The sequence below is a fragment of the Heliangelus exortis genome, chromosome 23 (genome assembly GCF_036169615.1).
Source record: "Heliangelus exortis chromosome 23, bHelExo1.hap1, whole genome shotgun sequence".
NCBI classification, from domain to species: domain Eukaryota; kingdom Metazoa; phylum Chordata; class Aves; order Apodiformes; family Trochilidae; genus Heliangelus; species Heliangelus exortis.
This window is the reverse complement of record NC_092444.1, coordinates 7,021,461-7,040,950: the sequence shown is the minus strand read 5'-3', so window position 1 is coordinate 7,040,950 and position 19,490 is coordinate 7,021,461. Positions and strand designations below refer to the sequence as shown.

The 19,490-nt window shown below is 38.7% G+C and overlaps 1 long non-coding RNA gene across 1 annotated transcript in view; it reads right to left on the bottom strand.

The window, feature by feature from the left end:
* Positions 1-419: 419 nt before the first annotated feature.
* Positions 420-19,490, bottom strand: part of LOC139806842 (uncharacterized) — a 31,256-nt gene continuing 12,185 nt past the window's right edge. Inside the window, exons 5-6 of the long non-coding RNA XR_011730371.1 lie at positions 4,967-5,042; positions 420-2,425 (exon numbers count right to left, since the gene is read on the bottom strand). This is a non-coding gene — a long non-coding RNA (uncharacterized lncRNA). The remainder of the gene's footprint in view (positions 2,426-4,966; positions 5,043-19,490) is intronic.

Here is a 19,490-nt window from a genome sequence, read left to right as displayed (position 1 = left end):
TCAGTTTATGTCCATTGCACTCAAAAGCATAAGCTATATTTTTTTTCCTGTCTGAAAAAATTCTAACAGATGAGCCCTACATTCACAGAAGTGATGCAGAAAGATCCCTAGGAAGGAAATTAGCATACTCTCTGCAGAAGACATTTCTGCCCTGCTCACAGAACATGTGAAAATTAACATATGGCTGCAGATTGAAACAAGAGAATTCCTAGGCCTGTTTCCTCCCAGTCACAGAACACAGCTCCTCTTGTCTTACTTGAAATCTGCTGCACTGGAGGCTTCACACACAGTCTGCTTGGTACTAACATGCAATTGCTGCACTGGAACCAAGCTCTGCTAAATGTTACCAGCTCCCAGCTCAGTGCCTTGTGGATTTAAATGCAGAGCTGTCAAGTAGTGCAAGGGCAGTTCTGGGTCACTCAGGGCTGCTTGTGAAAGAACCACAGGCCAAGAACTATTCCTAGAAACAACCAAATTGCCAGTAAACAGGAGCTGTTTGTAGAAGATGCAGAAATTCTTAGCTGCCATTTACTTCCTCAGACAGTCACCAAAACCAGAAAATGTAGGGTTGGTTCTAGAAAAAAAAAAATCATTTATTAAAGAAAAATGCTGGTTTATTACTAATAGTTGCATTACAGAAGTAACATGGCTACAGTCTGGCCCTGTCATACAAGACTGAAAACAGACAAGTGAAAGATAATCCCTGAGAATCATAGGAAAGGCTTTGCAGTCCTTTCAGAATCAGTGCCCAGAACCAGGCTGAGCAGCTCACTGGAGAACATCCTGCAGGAGTCATTCTGAACTGGCAGAAGAGATGGACAAGATGACTTAATAGGTTTTTTCCATCTCTGATTTCTGTTATTACACAGTTCCATCTTGATCCGAGACCAGAGGAGTTGACATCTGCAGTTTCTCTTAAAATTATTGACTCTGCCCATGGAACAGATCAAAAACTGCAGGGGGAAACATCACATGTGCATCAGGAATTGAGGGAATGCATCAAATTTGGGTTAATAATGCTTCTTAAAAGCCATAAATGAGAACAAAGATGCAATGAAAGTGAAGGTTGGTCTTGGTTTTCAAGCTCAGTGACGATGTGACCGGCTGATATTGAGCAGAAAGATAGCTTATTAAGTAATGTTCATCACTGCCACAAAGCCATAAATAAAGGTTTTGAAATTCTGTGCTTTCTTTTGCATGTAAAACATCTCTTCTCAAAGCAAAATTAGATTCCAAAATTTCAGAACTTTTCTGCTCCTGCAGGTGTCCTTACGTAATATATTTTCTACAGTATTTTTAAAATTAAAAATAATAAAAACTCCAACGGTGCTTTCTTGGCCTTGGAAATCAGAACAGTTATGAAAGAGCAATAAAGCAGCCTCTCTCTTTTAGCTGCCAACAACCCCAGAAACATGTTTGCTGGAACTCTGACCCTTTACATAGAAAACATTAGAACAACTGCAACTTGATACAATTAACTGGTATTAGATTCAATGTTTGTGAGGCCAACTGGCTTTTATGATATATTTCTTGGTACTTACATACTAATGGAAACACTCCAAACTTTTGAAAAATATATTCCAGATAGGTTGACTGTTAACTCATTTTTTTTAGAGCAACTGCTTTAGCAACTGCTCGTCCTGTCTGCAAAGAATGAAAACCAGACACAGCATTTCTACTGCTGTGTGCCCAGGAAACCTTCTCTATCTGCATTCAGCACTCCCTCAGAATATATTAAGAATGGCAATATTGGAAGTGTTATGGATGAAGCTTTCATTACACTTCTCAAAATACCAGTATCACAGTTGTAACATTTCCCAATTCTTCTCCTCCTTCCCTGGCTTAATATTAAAAGAGGGAAATAAATCTCCTTCCAAAGCAGAAAGCTTTTGGCCACAGCCTGTTCTATGGGACACCCCCCCTGTGTGACAGAAAAAAGGGGAACAGGGGCCAGAGGAATAATTGGGGCAAAAGGATGTTGGCTTGAGATGATCAGGCTGCTAAAACTGTAATTCCTATGCAGTCCTTCCACCTGTGTTGGGCAGGGGACTGCTGAGTTAAAGGAGACAGAAGGATGGGCTGGATCCTACCAGCTGAAGAACTGGAACTGTGAGAAGGTATTGCTGGTAGTTAAGCAAGAAGATTCAGTAGCAAATGGAACTCATTGCCTTCTGCTGGATGTTCAGTGCATTGCTTACAGGGAGCTGGGAAACTCAACCCAGCTGCTGGTTAGGAGGTGTTTATCCCATCCTGGCACTGGTGAGCACTCTGGGCAGCCACCTCAGCAGCAAAACCCAAGGGAACTTTCCAAGGTGCAAACAAGTTTATTCTGCTTCTGCTCTTGAAACATCAGGTGAAACAGTGTCCAGAGCTGTCACTCCAGCATGACCCAAGAGCAGGCAGCATGGAACACTGCTGAGCACCCCTGCAATTAAAAATCCATAAACAATTAAGGCACTTTCTGTGACCAGATGTGTGCATTCATACTGCAGCTGGTTCCTGTGCTTCCAGGATTTCTGAGCTAAGTCCATGTATTACAACATGACTGAAGGACAGTCCAAACACACAGTGCCAACAAGTGCCATAGCAATGCTTTGCATTCTGCACCCACAGACCTCAAAATACTCAGACCACTGAAAATGAGCTTTTCCATCTCTGCAGGAGATTTTACCTTTGCATGAAATGCAGGAGGCATTTTACCTTTTTCTGCTGCTTCTGCTTCTCAGAGACAGAGAAAGAGTCAAGAGCAGCACATCTGCAGCAGATGTAGGGACACACATCATCTCTACCCAGCAGTCTGTTCCTCTCAGGTCAGGGGTACAGTCTGAGAGACTTGGTCTTTGAAAAGACAATACCAAAACCTAATTCACAGTCATTTAAAATGAGAAGTTGAGAAGTACTTATGATTTATGAGAAATGACAACATGAGGCAGATACTTCCATGGCAGAAACACAGGGATGGTTGTCTTTATGCCCATCTCATTTACCATGTAAATCACCACACAAGCCTCTGTGATCATGATCAAACCCCACAGTAAACATGACCAGAGTGGGATCTTCACTTTGCTTTTGGCCAAGGCTGTGACTATTTACAGCATTCATAACAAAACATGTACCATGGCAACCAGGGCACCCCTGCACTACCACTGGGACAAAAAGCATTGCCTTACAGAAAAGCACCAGCCAGTGTCACATCATGCTTCTGGAACAACTTGATTCCCAGTTCCAAGCACATATTCCTCATCTCTGATCAATATGGAACATTATTTGTTGCTTTTTTCTGTTAAACATTTGACTTTATTTTCTTCATAGAAGCAACCTAACCCTAACCCTATGGGACCATTCATATATGTGAACTTGGATGAGTACCAAAATATATTCATCTCCCAGGAAAGTCTGCTGTGACTTTACAGGACCAAGACAAACAGGCCAGCAAACCACTACAAGGTTTGTAATAATTAGCAAAGCAGCACAGAGAGAAAGTTCAGCTGAGGACTCTAAGGAAAATGGCTCTGTGATCTGCAGGTATTTCTCACAGGAACCCATGAATCTGTAGGATAAAGTAAATCAATCTAACATCCAAAACTCAACCTCTCCTGCCTGTTGAATGAAATTCTTTGCTTTACCCTGTATCAAAATATAGGGCATTCACCATGCACCTTACAGAAGATATTTGCTAGTTGCTCTTTTTCTGGTGTGTTACATTATCCAGACAATAGTCTTGTCTTTCAATATCTATTCACCATGTACAGTATAGATCATGACCTACCATATCTTCTGTATGCTCCAGAGAGAGAAACAGAAATGCAGATTGTTTTTTTCTGCAGTCCTTTTTAAAGATAACACAGTAATTTACCTTTTCGTTGGAACTGTTTCTAATTAAAGTGGGTTTGGGTTTTTTTCTGTTTGCTTATCTGTGTTTGTGGTGACTTTTTTAAGAAAAGCTCCTGTAACTGGTAAGCAGACAGGAAAAAAAGAAATTAGGATCTCTCTGATGAGAGAGAAAAGTTTAAAACCCTTTAAAGAAGTATAGCTGAATGGAATCCACAAATGAATTACTATAGCTCTCTGAGTAATCAATTCCAATCACTATTAATAATATAACTTTCCCTTCAAAGAATTACTTTCACCTTATAAAGTCAAAGCTTGTAACCTCCTTCATCTTTAATAGAGCCTACAACAATTACTGTACAGCACAGAGAACCACAGACTGGAAGCCCTCTGTGATTATCTTTTTCCAACAGACTCTTTTGAAGATCATAAATAACAGTAAAATTACCATAAAAATTAATAGTACTACAGTTAAAGAAAATCATTATGTAAAGGTTTATGAATTTTGCAGCCATTAATAGACATAAGTTAATGAGCCATAGGCTTTCCAGAATATGATATCAGATATTTTTCCACCAATGAAACTTTCAGAGTTCCAAATCCTTCAGAGGTCACCAACTTCAAAAATAGAACAGAAAGTTACTGTTTAATACTAATGTGAGTAAAAATGAAAGAGAAGTATTATAGAGAAGAGAAGTGTCATGAGTGGCCATTTGAACAGTATTTAATTGCCAGTATTTAGTGGCCACGTATTTAATTGCAAAGTAAACTTCAGTGAAAGCTTCCTTTCCAGATGTGACTTTGCTTTTTGGTGTTGTACAATCAGAGGGCAAAGGCTCTCACAGTCTTGTTTATAACCATGGTTTTAGAGAGTACCAGAAACAACTGACTCCTAATTAAAAGCAGCACCCAAAATTGTCAGATAGATGACAGAGTAGACATCAAGGCACAAAGGTAAATGTTTTGAAAGAAAAAGTTCTAGGAAAATCTGATGGGCTTTCTTTACAAATCCTAGAAGTGATTTAAGAATTGATACATCTTCATGATAAACACATTGAGTCCTGAAATTATACCATAACCCAGCTTCTGCAGTTGGTGTACATGATAATACAGACAGGGAAAAAGAGGTCTTTACCTTTTAATGTTTTAGAATTCTTGATGAGGTGCTGTGCTCCTTTTGCAGCTTGCATTCTTTGGATGTCAGGCACGACCTAGAGATGAGAATAAATACATTTTTACTCCCAATAATGATGCTTGCTTACACGTTGATGAGAGCTTTTTATTATTAACTCATAGACAGTTGAAGACATTTCCCCCTGCACTGTTGGCTTTGCTGTGAAATACTTGGCCCCTTTCAAAACATTGGATTTTCAAAAGCATTCAGTATCCTGAAACCATGCTGCCTTCTTTAAGCCAAATATTACATCTTTTAAAGTTGTTACATCAAGGGGTAAACATATTTGTGAGGTAAAAACACTGAAGCTAGAAAATGATAAATAAGGAAGTATGTAACAAGTAGTAACATAGGCAGGGTCACAGCACTGCAGACTACAAAGTCCCTTATTTTAAAGGCATACATATTATTCACATTTTATAGCATAAATATTGATACTTTGGCACATGAAACTCCTTGTATAGCAGAAAGCTTACAGCACACTGAAAACAGCTAGCATTTAAATGGTTACACCTGTATTTTGCAAAAATAAACTTGTCATTAATGATGAGCAACTAAAAAGAGTCTCTTCTACAGCTTATTCACTTCATTCCTACTTAATTTATTAGGACATACCTAATTTAAAGCACATAATAACATTATTATTAGGAAGATACTTAATTGTGTGCTTATGTCCCATGAAAAACAGACTGACACAGTGACACTGTACTTCATGGGAAGCTGGAGTTAAAGCAAATCATGTGCTTTTTATTTTACCACCATTTCAAGGCCATTGTTGAAAACCTCTTGCAATTTAAAAGATTTTGACCCTAGAGGAGAATCCTCAGGACTGTTCTCTAACAAGAAATGGAATAGGAATGGTATTTAAAAAAACAGAAATCAATTTGAGACTCACTACTGAATGCAGGTGGTGAATAATCATACACAACTAAAGATAAAATATTTTATATGACCTAGTTACCCTATAATACTTAGAACTACAATTACAAAAAATCAGGCACTGCCTGGTACATATACTTTCAAGCTTTACATGGACTTTTTTAATGGTAAAACACTAAAGACAAAAGATAAAAATGGCTTCACTTTAAAGAGAAAAAGAAGATGATACATCCCAAGAGTCAAGTTAAAGATTCAGAAGTCAGGACTAGGAAGGAAAGGGAAGATAAATAATTTAGTACTAAGCATAACTAAAGGCTGTCAGTCTGCCAACTTTAAGAGAAATAAAAGGGTTTACAAGGATCCTGAGAGTTTTTACAGAACCTCTAGGGTTTTGAAAAAATAAATCCAGAACAAGAAAAGAGTTCTGAAGTATTCCGCATAAATAGACTTTAAAGACACTGATTAGCCTGGCAGAATAATGGTGTGGAAAGATTCCTTTAGCTCAAAATTAGCCTCTTCTCTGGTGGAATGTTTGCCTCCCTCTATCACCACAACTGCACCCCCAGCAGGGCTGCTTTTACCTCGTCAGAAGCCAGGGAAGATGTGCTTATGGGAGCCCAAATCATTTCAGAACACCAGGGAGAAGCCTGTTGGGCACTGAGCATGCAGACACTGCACAACACAAACACAATTAGTTGTTTAAGATGGGCCACACAGACAAGCTCAAACATCAGTGCTACCTGCCTTTGAGTCGAGTAGTTTGGGGTTTAGGAGTGTCAATGTTCATGGCTTAACCTAAAACAACCAAGCAAATAAAAATATTAGTGAGCCTATTCTTTGTATGGAAGAGGAATAGTGCAGGGGAGGAAGAAAAGGATAGCTCTGCATGACTTTATTCTAATTTGAACTTAGGGTTTTGCTCTTATTGCTTTTTTGCAGCAGGAATTCTATAGTGAGGTCCTTTGAAATGCATAGGAACAGGAGTTAAGCTGCAAAACCTGCACCTATGTAAAAAAAATTAATTCCACATCATCACTTTTTACTTTAAAGTAAGATGTAACCTTGTACTTCATTGCTCAGACAATGTTAACTGTAGGAGAATCACAGAAAGGAACCAAGTTCATTTAAGACATAAAGCAACTCTGAATTGCATTGATTACAGTGATCAGTCTATCACTTTAATGTCATCTCAACTGGCACTTATTAAAAAGACATCCATGTGACAACCCATTGATCCTTAACACTGGAGCTGAGATTAAAAGTCTATTTGCAAAGGAAAATTACTTATTTAATTAGAAACTGAGTATCATTTTCTCTCTTTGTTGGAACTGCAGCAGCCAGGGATCAAATATATCATGGGAGGGGTTGGAGAACCTGCCATCTGGTTTGATTTAAAAGTCTCCATAGTTAATCAAAGTTGTAGAAATGAGCACTGGAGATGGGAAAGGATGCAGGTAAATCCCACCTGGATGGGGCACTCCCTCTGGCTGGTGCCTGGGACAGCTCTCCAAAGGGACTGCTTTGCTTCTTGGTGGACTCTGCCATGGGACTGAAGCTCAGGGGAGAGGGTGACTTCTGCTTCATGTCCCTCTATACACAAGGAATAACTTCATGTAAAAAGTACTGACTGGATTTCATGTCTGCTCCAATCCCAAGCCTAGTGTAGGATGATGCTAATATCACCTAATAATATCAGGATCAAAGATGAGTGGAATAAAACTTCCAATTTTAGATGCTCTTTATCTGCAGGTGTGAATGTATAATGAATTCTCACCACTGGCTCCCTATTATAAATCCAGTGATTTTGTACTCTATAACAGCAGTTTCTACAATTTTCTTTTGGCACAACATGCTTGAAATATATGACAAAGCAGCAGGGTGCCAAAATGTTTTTCTAAATTATCTACTTTGCAAGACAGCTTCCAAGTGTGACCCTGATGAATCTTATCATTACTCTTGGAATAGAATAAACATGAAAGAACCCACGTATCATTTACTTACATGGGGATTCCTTTGTTTCTTTTGCACACTGCTTCAAATCCACACAAAGTGTTCATTCCAACATACAAAGCAATTTAAACCCAGGTTAAATTAAAAAAAAACAAACATTATTGGGTAGGATAGGATTGCACTGTGCCTATTTTTGTACCCTGCTGTCTCAGACAGGTCATTTGATGTCATCTCAATTACCACATTAGCTCTGTCTACCAGTTCCTTGTATGGAACTCACAGTGACATGGCAGAGCTTTTCCAGTGGACAAAGCCATCCTCTGGCAGACTGCAAGACTTGACAAGATTCAAGACACAGAATAAGGCTTTAACTGAGTATCAGACAATTCTAACTGTATAGAAAGGAATTTCATTGCCATGCAGTGATGAGTCAGTGTTTACTTTAAATGGGAAGGAGCATTTATGTGCACAAGCTACATCAAGAATGGGGAGGGGATCATCATGTGTATCCAAAACAATAGCTCTGAACTAAGGTAGATTCCAGAAGCAAAGTTCCAAAGGCTTCCAATTTTTCCATTTAGCATGGCATACCTTGCTGCAAACACCAAGAAAGGGACAGTGAGGATCAGCAGAATGCAGTGAGGGCTGCTGAGAGGCAGACAGTTCAAGTGAAGGAGAAGTGAGCATAATGAGAGTTAACTGTGGGTTGTTCCCTCCTTGCTTCTCAGTCTAGGAACCCTTCCATATGCTGCGTTCTATTTATTATTTCTGCATTGCATCAGGAGGGAAATATTCACACTGAGCCACAGGGATTAAAGACTGAAGCTCTAGAGAAGTCAGATCATATCAGTCATATCCAGCTGTTTTCAATTCCAACACCTCACACCTGCTTTTATTTATTATTCCTGGGCTAGACAAGACAGGACTCATTTTTCAACCTTTAGAAGCTTTAAGAAAGACACAAATCAATCTGTTCCTTTCCCTTTTGCCTCTGCAACAGCCCACAAAGAAAACATTAAAATGAACTACTGACAGGGTGAGGATCTGCCCCTCATGCCAGGGCTGGACAGAGCCCTCTCCTCTCCCAGCATGGAGACACTACAGCAGAAGGGAAGGGAAACACCACCAGCTGCCAAGGCTGGCTGCTGGCACCCACTCTTAACCCCATTAACTCCCACAGACTTCAATTGCCTTGTTTTGATTTTATATTGGAAATGGACTCAAGAGGTTTGGGTGGCAGTGAATTAACAAACTAATTCCTGTACCACTCCATGCAGGCAGAGCTCCTCTTTACCTGTTTCACACTCCTGGTGCTGGCAGCCCAGTGCCATTGCTTCCTTCTCCAGCAGGAGGTCACAAAGCCTCAGTATTTCATTGCCCTTTTTTATCAAGCCATTTTTCCCAATAGGAACCCATAAGTCATTCTTTTTACAATCTCCTCTCATGTCACAGGCTAGTCTCACGTTAGGATCTAATTAACTACTCAACTGCAATTATTCAGCCACATACAAGATGCTAACAAAATGCACCAGATCTCCTTGTACTTACTCCACAAACACTTTCCCACCTGCAGGTGTCTCCTGCATCAACCATACCAGGTTATTATTTGATGGAGCAACCTTGTTTGTACTTTGTTCAGCTGTTCCAGGGGAAATATCCTGCTCCTTCCCTTCCTTGCAACCTGTCATATGGTGACACTGGAAGCCAAGAGGGAAACAGCTGGTTTTGAAAATTTTGACTGTGAATACATCTTGCTTTCTGGATAAGTGAAAATATGGATGTACCATGATGTAAAGGAATGCATTATCTCAAGAAAAAAATCTGTAGGTTTGTGAGTTTGGTTTTGGGTTGTTTTGTGGCTTTTGGTTTTTTTGGGTTTTTTGAACAGGGCAATATAATCAACAAATGCAGACCAATGGAAACACCCAACAAGTGGACAGTCTTTCCACACCAAATGAAACAGACTCTTATATTCATAAAACATTGGAAATTTTTGCATGAAATCTAGCACTGAAACACTGTATTATATGTAAAAACAAAATACATCAGGAGATGCTGAACACATTTGCTTTAAAAGGCAACTCTGCCCCACTAGTGTCTAAAAAATAAAGAATACTCCATAGCAAGAACAATTATCAGTTTGAGTTTAAAACCAAACTGATTCAGTAAAATTTGGATGGCATCTGATAGTGCACACCTATAGGTGCTGTAATGCTGGTGTGCTGCAAGTGCTGCCCAGTTTTTGGAGGAGTGATGTGCACTTACCAGACAGACATCCAGGCAGTTGCCCATAATGCAACATTAAAAAATAGATTGTATGGTTTGCAGTAGCATCAAGGCTCTATTCAAGTGTAAAAAAATTAATTGACTCCATCTGTATTGGCCTAATGACTGATTAAATGACTAATCACGGAAGTCTTAATTAAAATCATTTTTCTGTGCAGAAGAGGATGGAGGGAGGAAGGCAATCATTAATGTGTTATAATGTATGTCAGATTCCATTTGTGCCATTTACTAACAGCCATCAAATGAGTAATTATGCACAAGGTCATTCTGTAAACTTGCTGCATACATCAGGCTGATTGGATTAGGGCTTGGTGCTTGGCTGGGTTCTCTGTGTGGCTGCTTTTTTCCAATCAGAAACCAGGTAATTTGTACTGCTCAGAATAAATAATAAAGGAAGCTGACATTTCCTCTTCCATCTTCACACCAGCCAACCCCAAGACTCACACACAACCTTCACATGTTGCTGGGTGAAGTCCCATTCCTCATGCATTAAATCAACCCCAGCTTCCTCAGCTACTCAATATTCTGCAGGAACTGACAGGGATCTCTGTCAGACTCCAAAATTCTGTGATATGCAAGGAATTTTTCCTGCATGAACAAAACGAGCAGGCAATTAAAGGAATCCTTTTCAAGTAAAGGAAGATGGCAGTACAGAACTGAAAGATTATTTTAAGTTTGATTTGCTAGCCACCTGACTACCCTGATGCATGGTGACCTTTGCTATGGAAAAATAACAAGCTGCTTATGCCTCAACAGCTGAGACCAATCTATTTAAAACAATGTATTAAAATGAGTAATGGAATTAAAAAAGTGTGTCTTCAGATTAGATGAACAAACTTTCCACTTGCATGTAACTCACACAGACAAACCTCCACCTTTTGATTGAACATTGCTTATAAAAGGTTGAAGTCCAAAAGTATAAACTGTAACACAGAAAATATTTTGTCTGCCAATTGCTGTCCTGAAATTTCAAGAAAATCTTATTTGCAGCCATAGTAAGTCTGCCACCTCAATAGCTGCAACAATTTGCACCCCCCTGGTTGACAGAAAAGCTTTTATAGAACTAATTACATCTTAACAGAGGAAAAAAGTTGGCACAGCCCTGACACTATTATCAAGTAATGTTCCATTCTATAAACATCACTTTTCTTCAAAATCCTGAAATCAAACATGCAGCACTGCCATGACTCACAGCTGCAAAATTGCCAAATAAATTCCAGTTCTTCTAAAATAATGAAATTAACTTCTAAACAGAAGCATTCTGACCAACAAGCCCCACAGAAAAGTTCTCTGTGGTGACACTGAAAATGGAAATCCTTCTGGGAACATACAATCTGTTGCTTTAATGTGTACCCAACTGATCAAGAACAGTGCTCAGGATATGGGTGAAGAAGCTAAAAGGACAAATAAGTTGAAAGAATCTTTAGTCATGCCTGTCTAAACCAAAGTCACACAAATCACAGAAAAATATATGTAAAGCTGTATAAGCCAGCTTCATCCAGATTTTAAGTGAATACAAACTTCAATTAGTTTGAATTAATTATAACACAAAATGTAGTGAAACGTGGCCCTGCTTACCACGTAACTGAAGAAAATAAAAATCTGTGACAACAAATCTCTGCTTGCAGTAACTGTCAGTGTCACAAATAAAAGAAGTTCATTTTATTAATAGAGGAAGTGGAATTGACTGATAGATTTAAAACCAAATTCAGCTTTTCTATAGATGTAATTCAGAGTTTAAGGTGGCTCCCTAGGCTTAAAACCCAACATTAAGGCTCAAATGTGCCACTCTATGTGTTTCTGGAGAATTAATACATCTCAGTTTTATTTTTATTTGAAGACACATAGTTTAAACAACTAAAAAAAATCCTTCACTACCAGACCAGAACACTCCAAAACAAATAACATATATATACAGCATAGTAATTTTTTCAAAACCTGGAGGTACTTTTATGAAATAATTCAACACAATCTGCACTATTCTGCTAATGCAAATGAAAGCTTGCACAACTACCTAAATTACAGGGTGGTGTGCCATTCTTAATCTTCACAGAAATGTAGGAGTTCCTGTTTCAATCATTTCTATTGTTTGAAACACATCAGATAATGGAGTGGCTGCCACTGTAGGCAGAGAGTGACTTCTAGGTGAAGCTAATTAATGACTCAATGTAAAACTTGCTGGAGGTTTGGAGGAATCACTCCCTAGACACTGGTGCAGATCAATGGGTGAGACAGCTGCAAGTGGCCAGTCTGAAACTTCAGCATTGTCTTTTTTCTATGCACTTTAACAGGCTATTCCTGATCTTTGATTGTATGAAATATGAGAAAGTCAAGCATTTCAAGTACCTCTCAATTACATGAAGAAGTAGATCCCCTTCACTGCACACAGGTACATAACCTCTACACCATAATGTAAAAGTCCAGCTAAGCTCGACAAAGACAGCCTTCTGCCTCTTCCTTTATTTCTTCAAGTATTTTAAGAAATATATTAAGGTATCTTATGCCCAAAGACCAACACACAAGAGAGATGGCCTCTTATGCACAGGCACCTCTGGCTGTTCTAGATTCAGAAACCTGGGAATTTGCAACCCTTTAGGCCACTTAACAGGACAAAGCAGAAGAGCTTCACACCAAGAGGTTGGGGTGCTGCCAAGCTATGCCATGTAGGCACAACAAAACAAAAAACCCACCATAAACTCCCTGGTCACAGTGCAAACCTGAGGGAGACAGTTGCTCCATGTGGTAAATGAAGCATTGGCAAGAGTGCTTTAAGTAGTTTGGTACCTCTGATTTCTGTCAGCAGCCAGTGCACATTGTCCTGTCTATTTTGACATATGTGTGGTTTCTCCTGCTGCTTAAAGATGACAGAATAGCTGGTTGCTGCAGAGAAGCTGCTGCAGACCAGTGGGACCAGCCCTGACTAGACACTGGAATAACCATGTCTGCTGATGTCAGCAACTCCCACTGGAATTATTTTATGCTTTGCTATTGGCTGAACTAGGGAAAAAGGTGGGAAATTGGTATTTTATAAAGCCTGCCACCTATTGTGCAGGAAATAAGCTGCAGCAAACACTGGAGTAGTTACCAATAAGCTGGCTAGTAACTCACTTTCATCAAAACCCAAAGAATTGGCCAGTTAAACACCACCTTTCTCTTAATATTGCAACTGCCTCCCATCCTCAGAGGATCTCTCCACACTCATTTTGTCAGTCAAGAAATGCAGATGAGACATCCCCATTCTCCTGTTTGTTTTGTACAGTGAGCACAATTTCTGCATGAACGTCCAACTGTATTTCCATTCTCTTTGTGTCACAGAAACCTCATTTACCACTCATTCTTCTCCATATGAAAAGATCTATAATGAGGAGTCTTTCTGTCATTGCCCTGCTCCTCTGAGTCAGGAATTTTCATTTCCCCCTAATACTTGCTGCTGTAGCTGCAATTTCATTTACTGTCATCTCACACTGCAGCCTTAGTGCAAGCACATCTGTGGCTGGATCATGGAAAAGATTCACTATTGCTTTCAGAGCTGTGTATTGATTAAATGGTTATGAGAAACCAGACCTTTTATTTACCATGTTCTCAGAGGGCACTTCCAAAAAGGAAGGGTTATTCACTAATTGTGCTTGGAAGGACAATTTATTCTTCCAGTTAGTGACCTAGCAAAAATATCAGAGAAAACTAAATATGAAAAGTAGGACCAGGAGGTCTATATGCACATGCATGCTCTCAGAAAACAACTGAAATGACAAAAGTCTTCTAAAAGCCAAAAATATTTTTTTAATTCACGTCTAAGCAGCATCACAAAAGAAGCCAATTACTTCTTGTTTTTTGGAAATAATGCTATCCCCAAAAAATTTCTCTATTGATATTTTAAAACAGTAAAAGCACAGAAAGCATGTGAATCATGCACTGGAAATCTACAGCAGGAGTTTGCTTCTGATAAATTAACAGCACAAATGGTCATAATACACCACTTTCTTCACCTAATTCCATTCTGTTCAGTAAACTCAAACTAGTGGTTTTGTTGTTTTTTTTTTTTCAGAGAGCAGAGATTTTCTGTGCTGAAATAAACTACAATTTTTATGCTGTCCCAGTTGTTCAAATCACCCTTACAAACCTTGACTAATCTAGTAAGCAGAGAAGTTTCTCTTCCCATTGTATTGATATTTTTAACAACCTGCATCATATGTAATGCAATTATAGAGGTTCATTTAAACACACAAGGTTTAAGCTAGCAAGGTTATGTGTAACTACTCAGAATAATCAGAATAATCTGACACAGAAATCAGAGCAGACTACAAAACTAAGATGAAAAACTAGGCAATGATAAAACCTCCCACAACTGCTTCATTTGAAAGAGAGGAAAAAAGCTCTAATAAAACCAGAAAAGCACTTAAAAAAACCTCCAAACAACCAAAACCACCAAACACTTCCCAAACTGAAGGACTGAGAAACATTGCTCCTGCAAGCAAGAGCCTGAGTTATATGGAAGCAGAAGACACATTGGCATAAAGTGGGAAAACCAGAGTTGTGTTCTAGTGGTCATCCAAGAAAGAGCCAGTGCCAGCTGTGCAGGAGCCTGACCCCAATTAGCAGTGGTGTGTTGCAGAGATAAGTGGCTGTGGCAGACAGCACCCTCCAGCTGAGCAGCAGGAGCACAGACTCACACATACCTGCTGTCTTCCATTTTCTCCTGCGAGACTCTCATCTACTCAGCTTTCTCAGCAGATATCCTGCCACTTGGCTTTTTGCCTCCTTTCTACAGGGAAAAAAAAAATTCTGTAATGCTTAAGGAAGGTGCCAAAAATGGTGTAATTTATGATGTGCTAGTGTTTTTCTTTGCATTCATAAGTTAAAAACAAATGCAAAATCATCAGCCCTCGAACGTAGTGGATTTTCATGTCCATGTACTAACTCTCTCTTGTGATTTCCTACCATTTATTTCTGTACACAAAAATAGGTCTTGGTCACTAAACTATTACCATCCCCTACAGATACAAGAGCCAAATCATAAAAAAGATTAAAGCCAGAATGTACAACTCAACTGTGAAAAGAAAAGTGCTTGTCCCAAATTCTGTGAAGTGTGAAAGAAAGATAATACTCTGACTATTATTCTATGCTAGCCAGAATACCTTACAGTAAGAAATTTCTAGTTGGAAATGCTGCAGTTATCTCCACAGTGCCATAACTTTATCATTATATGGCAAGATAAAAGTTAAGTCTTTGCCTCTGCAAGGGCATTAAATAACATCTCTCTCTCCATTAGCATTTGCTGTAGTAGCAGTATTTATTCTCCAGGCCATGAACAAGAACCACACTGCCTGCAGAATAACTCCAGGCTCTTAATGCCCTTACACATTTAAAAAGATCCCATGTCACTAAATTTAACTTTTTTAAAAGATTATCACCATTAATTGACAGCTCTTGTGCCACACAGTTTCAAAGGAAATGTTTAACACTGCAAAGATGGTTTCAGCAGTGCACTACAGTCACAAGATAAGTTAGAAAAAGAAAGGGACCCCATTCAACTTTTCTTCCTTAGCAGTGCAGAGAAGGTTTATTATGAATTCCAGTTTCATACTTTCTTTCAAAGTAGAACTAAAGCACTCAGATCAGAGAATCACTCCTTAAATATCCTCTTCATGTTAAATTCTATCACAACAATTATTCCTATCAACAAGACAAGGATCATGTGCCACCTTGGAGGGTAAGTGCCAGCAGGCTGACTACTTTCATAATAACCATTTGAGACAGGGCAGCTTGACCTCTCTGGGAGTGAAATATCAATTAATTATCTTTTTTACAGCCGATCCAATTACAGCCTACTAATCACTTGTGTAGGACACCAAGCCAGGAGCTGGGGGTGGGGGTGCAGCTGGGGAAAGGAAGATAAAAATATTAGCAGTGAACAATCCTCAGTACGGATGACAAGGCAGTAATCCTGCAGTTGCAACATTTATTAACATCATGCAGATACTTACTAGCTCTTTGTAGCATAATAAATGCTGTAATATCACCCTCGTTTATCTGAATTTTTTTGAAAAAAACCCTAATGAATCTAATATGATGCAAGCAGAATAGAACATCTACCTGGCACATCTATCTAGTGGCTGTGTCAGCATTCATTTCTGACACCAAAGGGCTCCATCAGGTGTGAACTGCAAAGGTAGTTTTGTAACAGTTGGTGGGACTCTGGGTCTTCCTTGTTACCTCTGCTTAAATACTTTTGTTCTTTTTCCTCATAAATCCCATCTAGGAAGCTAACATTCCAAACCAGGCATTCTATTACATCAAACCCTTATTTTTTTAAACACACACAAAGTAAAACAATTACTAGGTGAATTTATCTCAGTGCTGCTTTAAAAATACAGCCAGTGGTAGAAAATGGTGTTCAAATTACCTATAATAAAAATAAACCACACACAGCTAGGCTGCCAGAGTTCCCATAAGGAAAACACATTGCACGTTTGCAACAGCAACCCCCAAACTTCCCTAATGTAAAACACAGGTAAGGGATTTAACAAACAGTTGGCTTTCACTGCTGAGTTAAAAACACGAAACTATGAAGGCACAGAGACTGAAATCAACTGGTAAGTGAAAAAATTCCATTCTGTTAGCATCTCACAAAGCTACCTTCAATTAGCAAAAAACCCCAATAGTGTGTCAGAGCAAGGTTTTAGGTTAATTTGACAAAACCCAAAGCATTTAAGAGCTAAGGGTACTATACCATTCTTAGTTTATGCTGGTGAGCCCCAGTGGCCTTGCCACAGGATAAAGACCTTACTCAGCACACTCAGTCACCATAAAAGAAGAAAAAAATAACTGTTACTAGCACCAGTGTAATTGCAGTATAGATAAACAAACCCCCAAAATCCTGAAGCGAGGAGGCTGAGTAATCAAGAATTCCAAGTGTGTAGCTCCACTAAGAGTTTACTCCCTAAAATTATCTTCTTAATGACTGCATTTAAGTTTTCATACACAGATAATGTGCATCAGAAAGTACCATGAGTCAGAATGCACATTTCACCTCAAGAGGTTCATACTATCTTAGTTACATAAGGTGGAGAAGATCATAAACCTACCCACTAGAACGACAAAAAAACCAACTCTGGTTCAAAAGAGCCTCAAACAAGATTAGTTAAATAATTTTAGAGCATATTTATATAATAAATGCTCAACAGTTCCTCAAAAGGAGAATTACATGGACAGACTTCCAGTAGGAGCAGTAACTCCTAGGCAGAGAGGATGCTCTACTCAGCTATTAACCACTGAAGTTTTTAACCAATTAAATCTGAATATTCACCAAGAGAAACATTACACTCTGGGTCAACCTCCACATGATATTTAATTTTATTTGCAGTATTGTTTTCTATTCAAATAAGCCAATAAAATATTTCAGGGTGAAGCTAAAAGACAAAAAAAAAGTATCTAGATCCCTAGAACTTTTGTACCTAGGCCCAGACCAAAAAAAAGAGCATGAAGAAACAGCAGTAAATCTTCCCTTCTGTTCCTTAACCCAAACCCACTGGAGTTAATCACTGTTACCATGACTTGACACTGCACCAGTTGCAGAGCTACAGCTCCCCAACAGAACTTCTACAGCAAGTGACAAGAGAGCCAAACCCAGCACATCCTGAACCTGAAACCAGCTCTGCTGAGAAAGCCTCACTCCTGGGCAGGAACCTGCATCTCTGGCTCCCAGCATGGTTTTCACTACCATTGGTCCCTGCCTTTAAACTCTTAAATACCATTTCAGCTTGACCTCTGGAAATCAATGCTGAATTCAAGTGGTTTTGACTGAAAACCAAAACAAAGCTACCTCTTACAATGAAGACTACAAAAAGCTTCTATTTTTGACCCTACGTTTACCTTCTGTCTCTGGATAGTACCAGTTAACCAAAGATTTTTTTCATGAAAATGACTCTCATCCATATTAAAGCATTCTGTGGAAACAAAGGCTTCACTCAGAGGGAGGGTTCATCAAATCCACTAAAATTATAATCATTTAATAAAAGTAATGACTACTCTGTATTTAAAATATTTTCCCAGGCAGCACTTTAGCATATTGTGTATTCCAAACAAAGTGCTACTGCATAATCATTAACTCTGCACTAGGTAGGTCTTATGAGGAATCTAAGGAAGACACTGGTGAAATAAAGACCATTTTCCTGTGGACAGAAATCATATACATCTACGCCCATTAATATTACAGGACAGATTTCTGTTGGCTACAATGCAGTGTTTTAAGATGTGTAAATGAAAAGCAATGTCATTGTTTTATACTGAGCAAAGCAAGACCAGAAGGCAGTAATCTGTCCAAAACCACCCAGATGAGCTGAACACAAACCCTGTTTTCCTCCCACTCCCATGTCACAGTCACTGGATTGTGATGTTACACCACTCATATTTTCAAAAACTATTGGAAACTATTCAGAAAGTTCCTATAAACACCCAAAAGGACTAACAGGCACTTTAAAAACAACACTCCAATGGCTATTGAAACTTAGAAAAACTGCCTTAGAAACAAGTGGGAAAATTCACCCCATTTTTAAGCTTTAAATATGATGTAACGTGGGATTTTTTTTTTTTTAAGTGCTCTCAAATCCCATTTGAAAAGAATTGTTTGAGACATATATGCTGCAGCCAGTCAGACAATCAAAGTTCTGCAATTATCAGCACCTGCATTACAATTCAATGGATTTAAATTACCAAGGGGCCATGGCAGATACCCTACTGACAACAATTAGCATAAAAATGTTCCACAGTTTAAAGCTGTGGGTGGGAATTACAAAAGGTTAACAGACTAAATATAAAAATCTTTTTGAATATAAAATCAAAGCGCTTTGTTACCAAAATGTGGCTACTGTAATTTAACCAAAATAGGGTCTAGAGTATCTGGCAATTTTCCATGTGGGAGCTTGGCTTTTCTTTTAAGCAAAATTCCAAGCAGCCAATCTGAAAGTTTAAAACAAAACAAACCTCAGAAAGAAGAGAAAAAAAAAAAAAAAAAGACTCAAAGAAAGGAAAGCGTTGTATGTTATTTTATTAAAATTTACTTTTCTTAAGCTTAGCACCAAAATGAACACCACTCACTAGGGCTCAGAATGATCCTTTTGAATGGTCAGATTCAAAATCCAAAATTATTTTATCGCATGATTTGAAGAGGGAATTATTTTAGTGGTCAAAATGAAACATACTAGAAGTTTTTGGACTTGCTTGAGCTCTAGTGACAAACAGTTTTCTCAAAAGGTCATCATTACATCAGAACATCTACAATTTCAGAAGTGGCTTCTACTTCTGTGTCACTATCAGGGGAAGTAAATAGTAAGAATAAAATAAATCTGTTGCATAATGTTTGGGACCACAG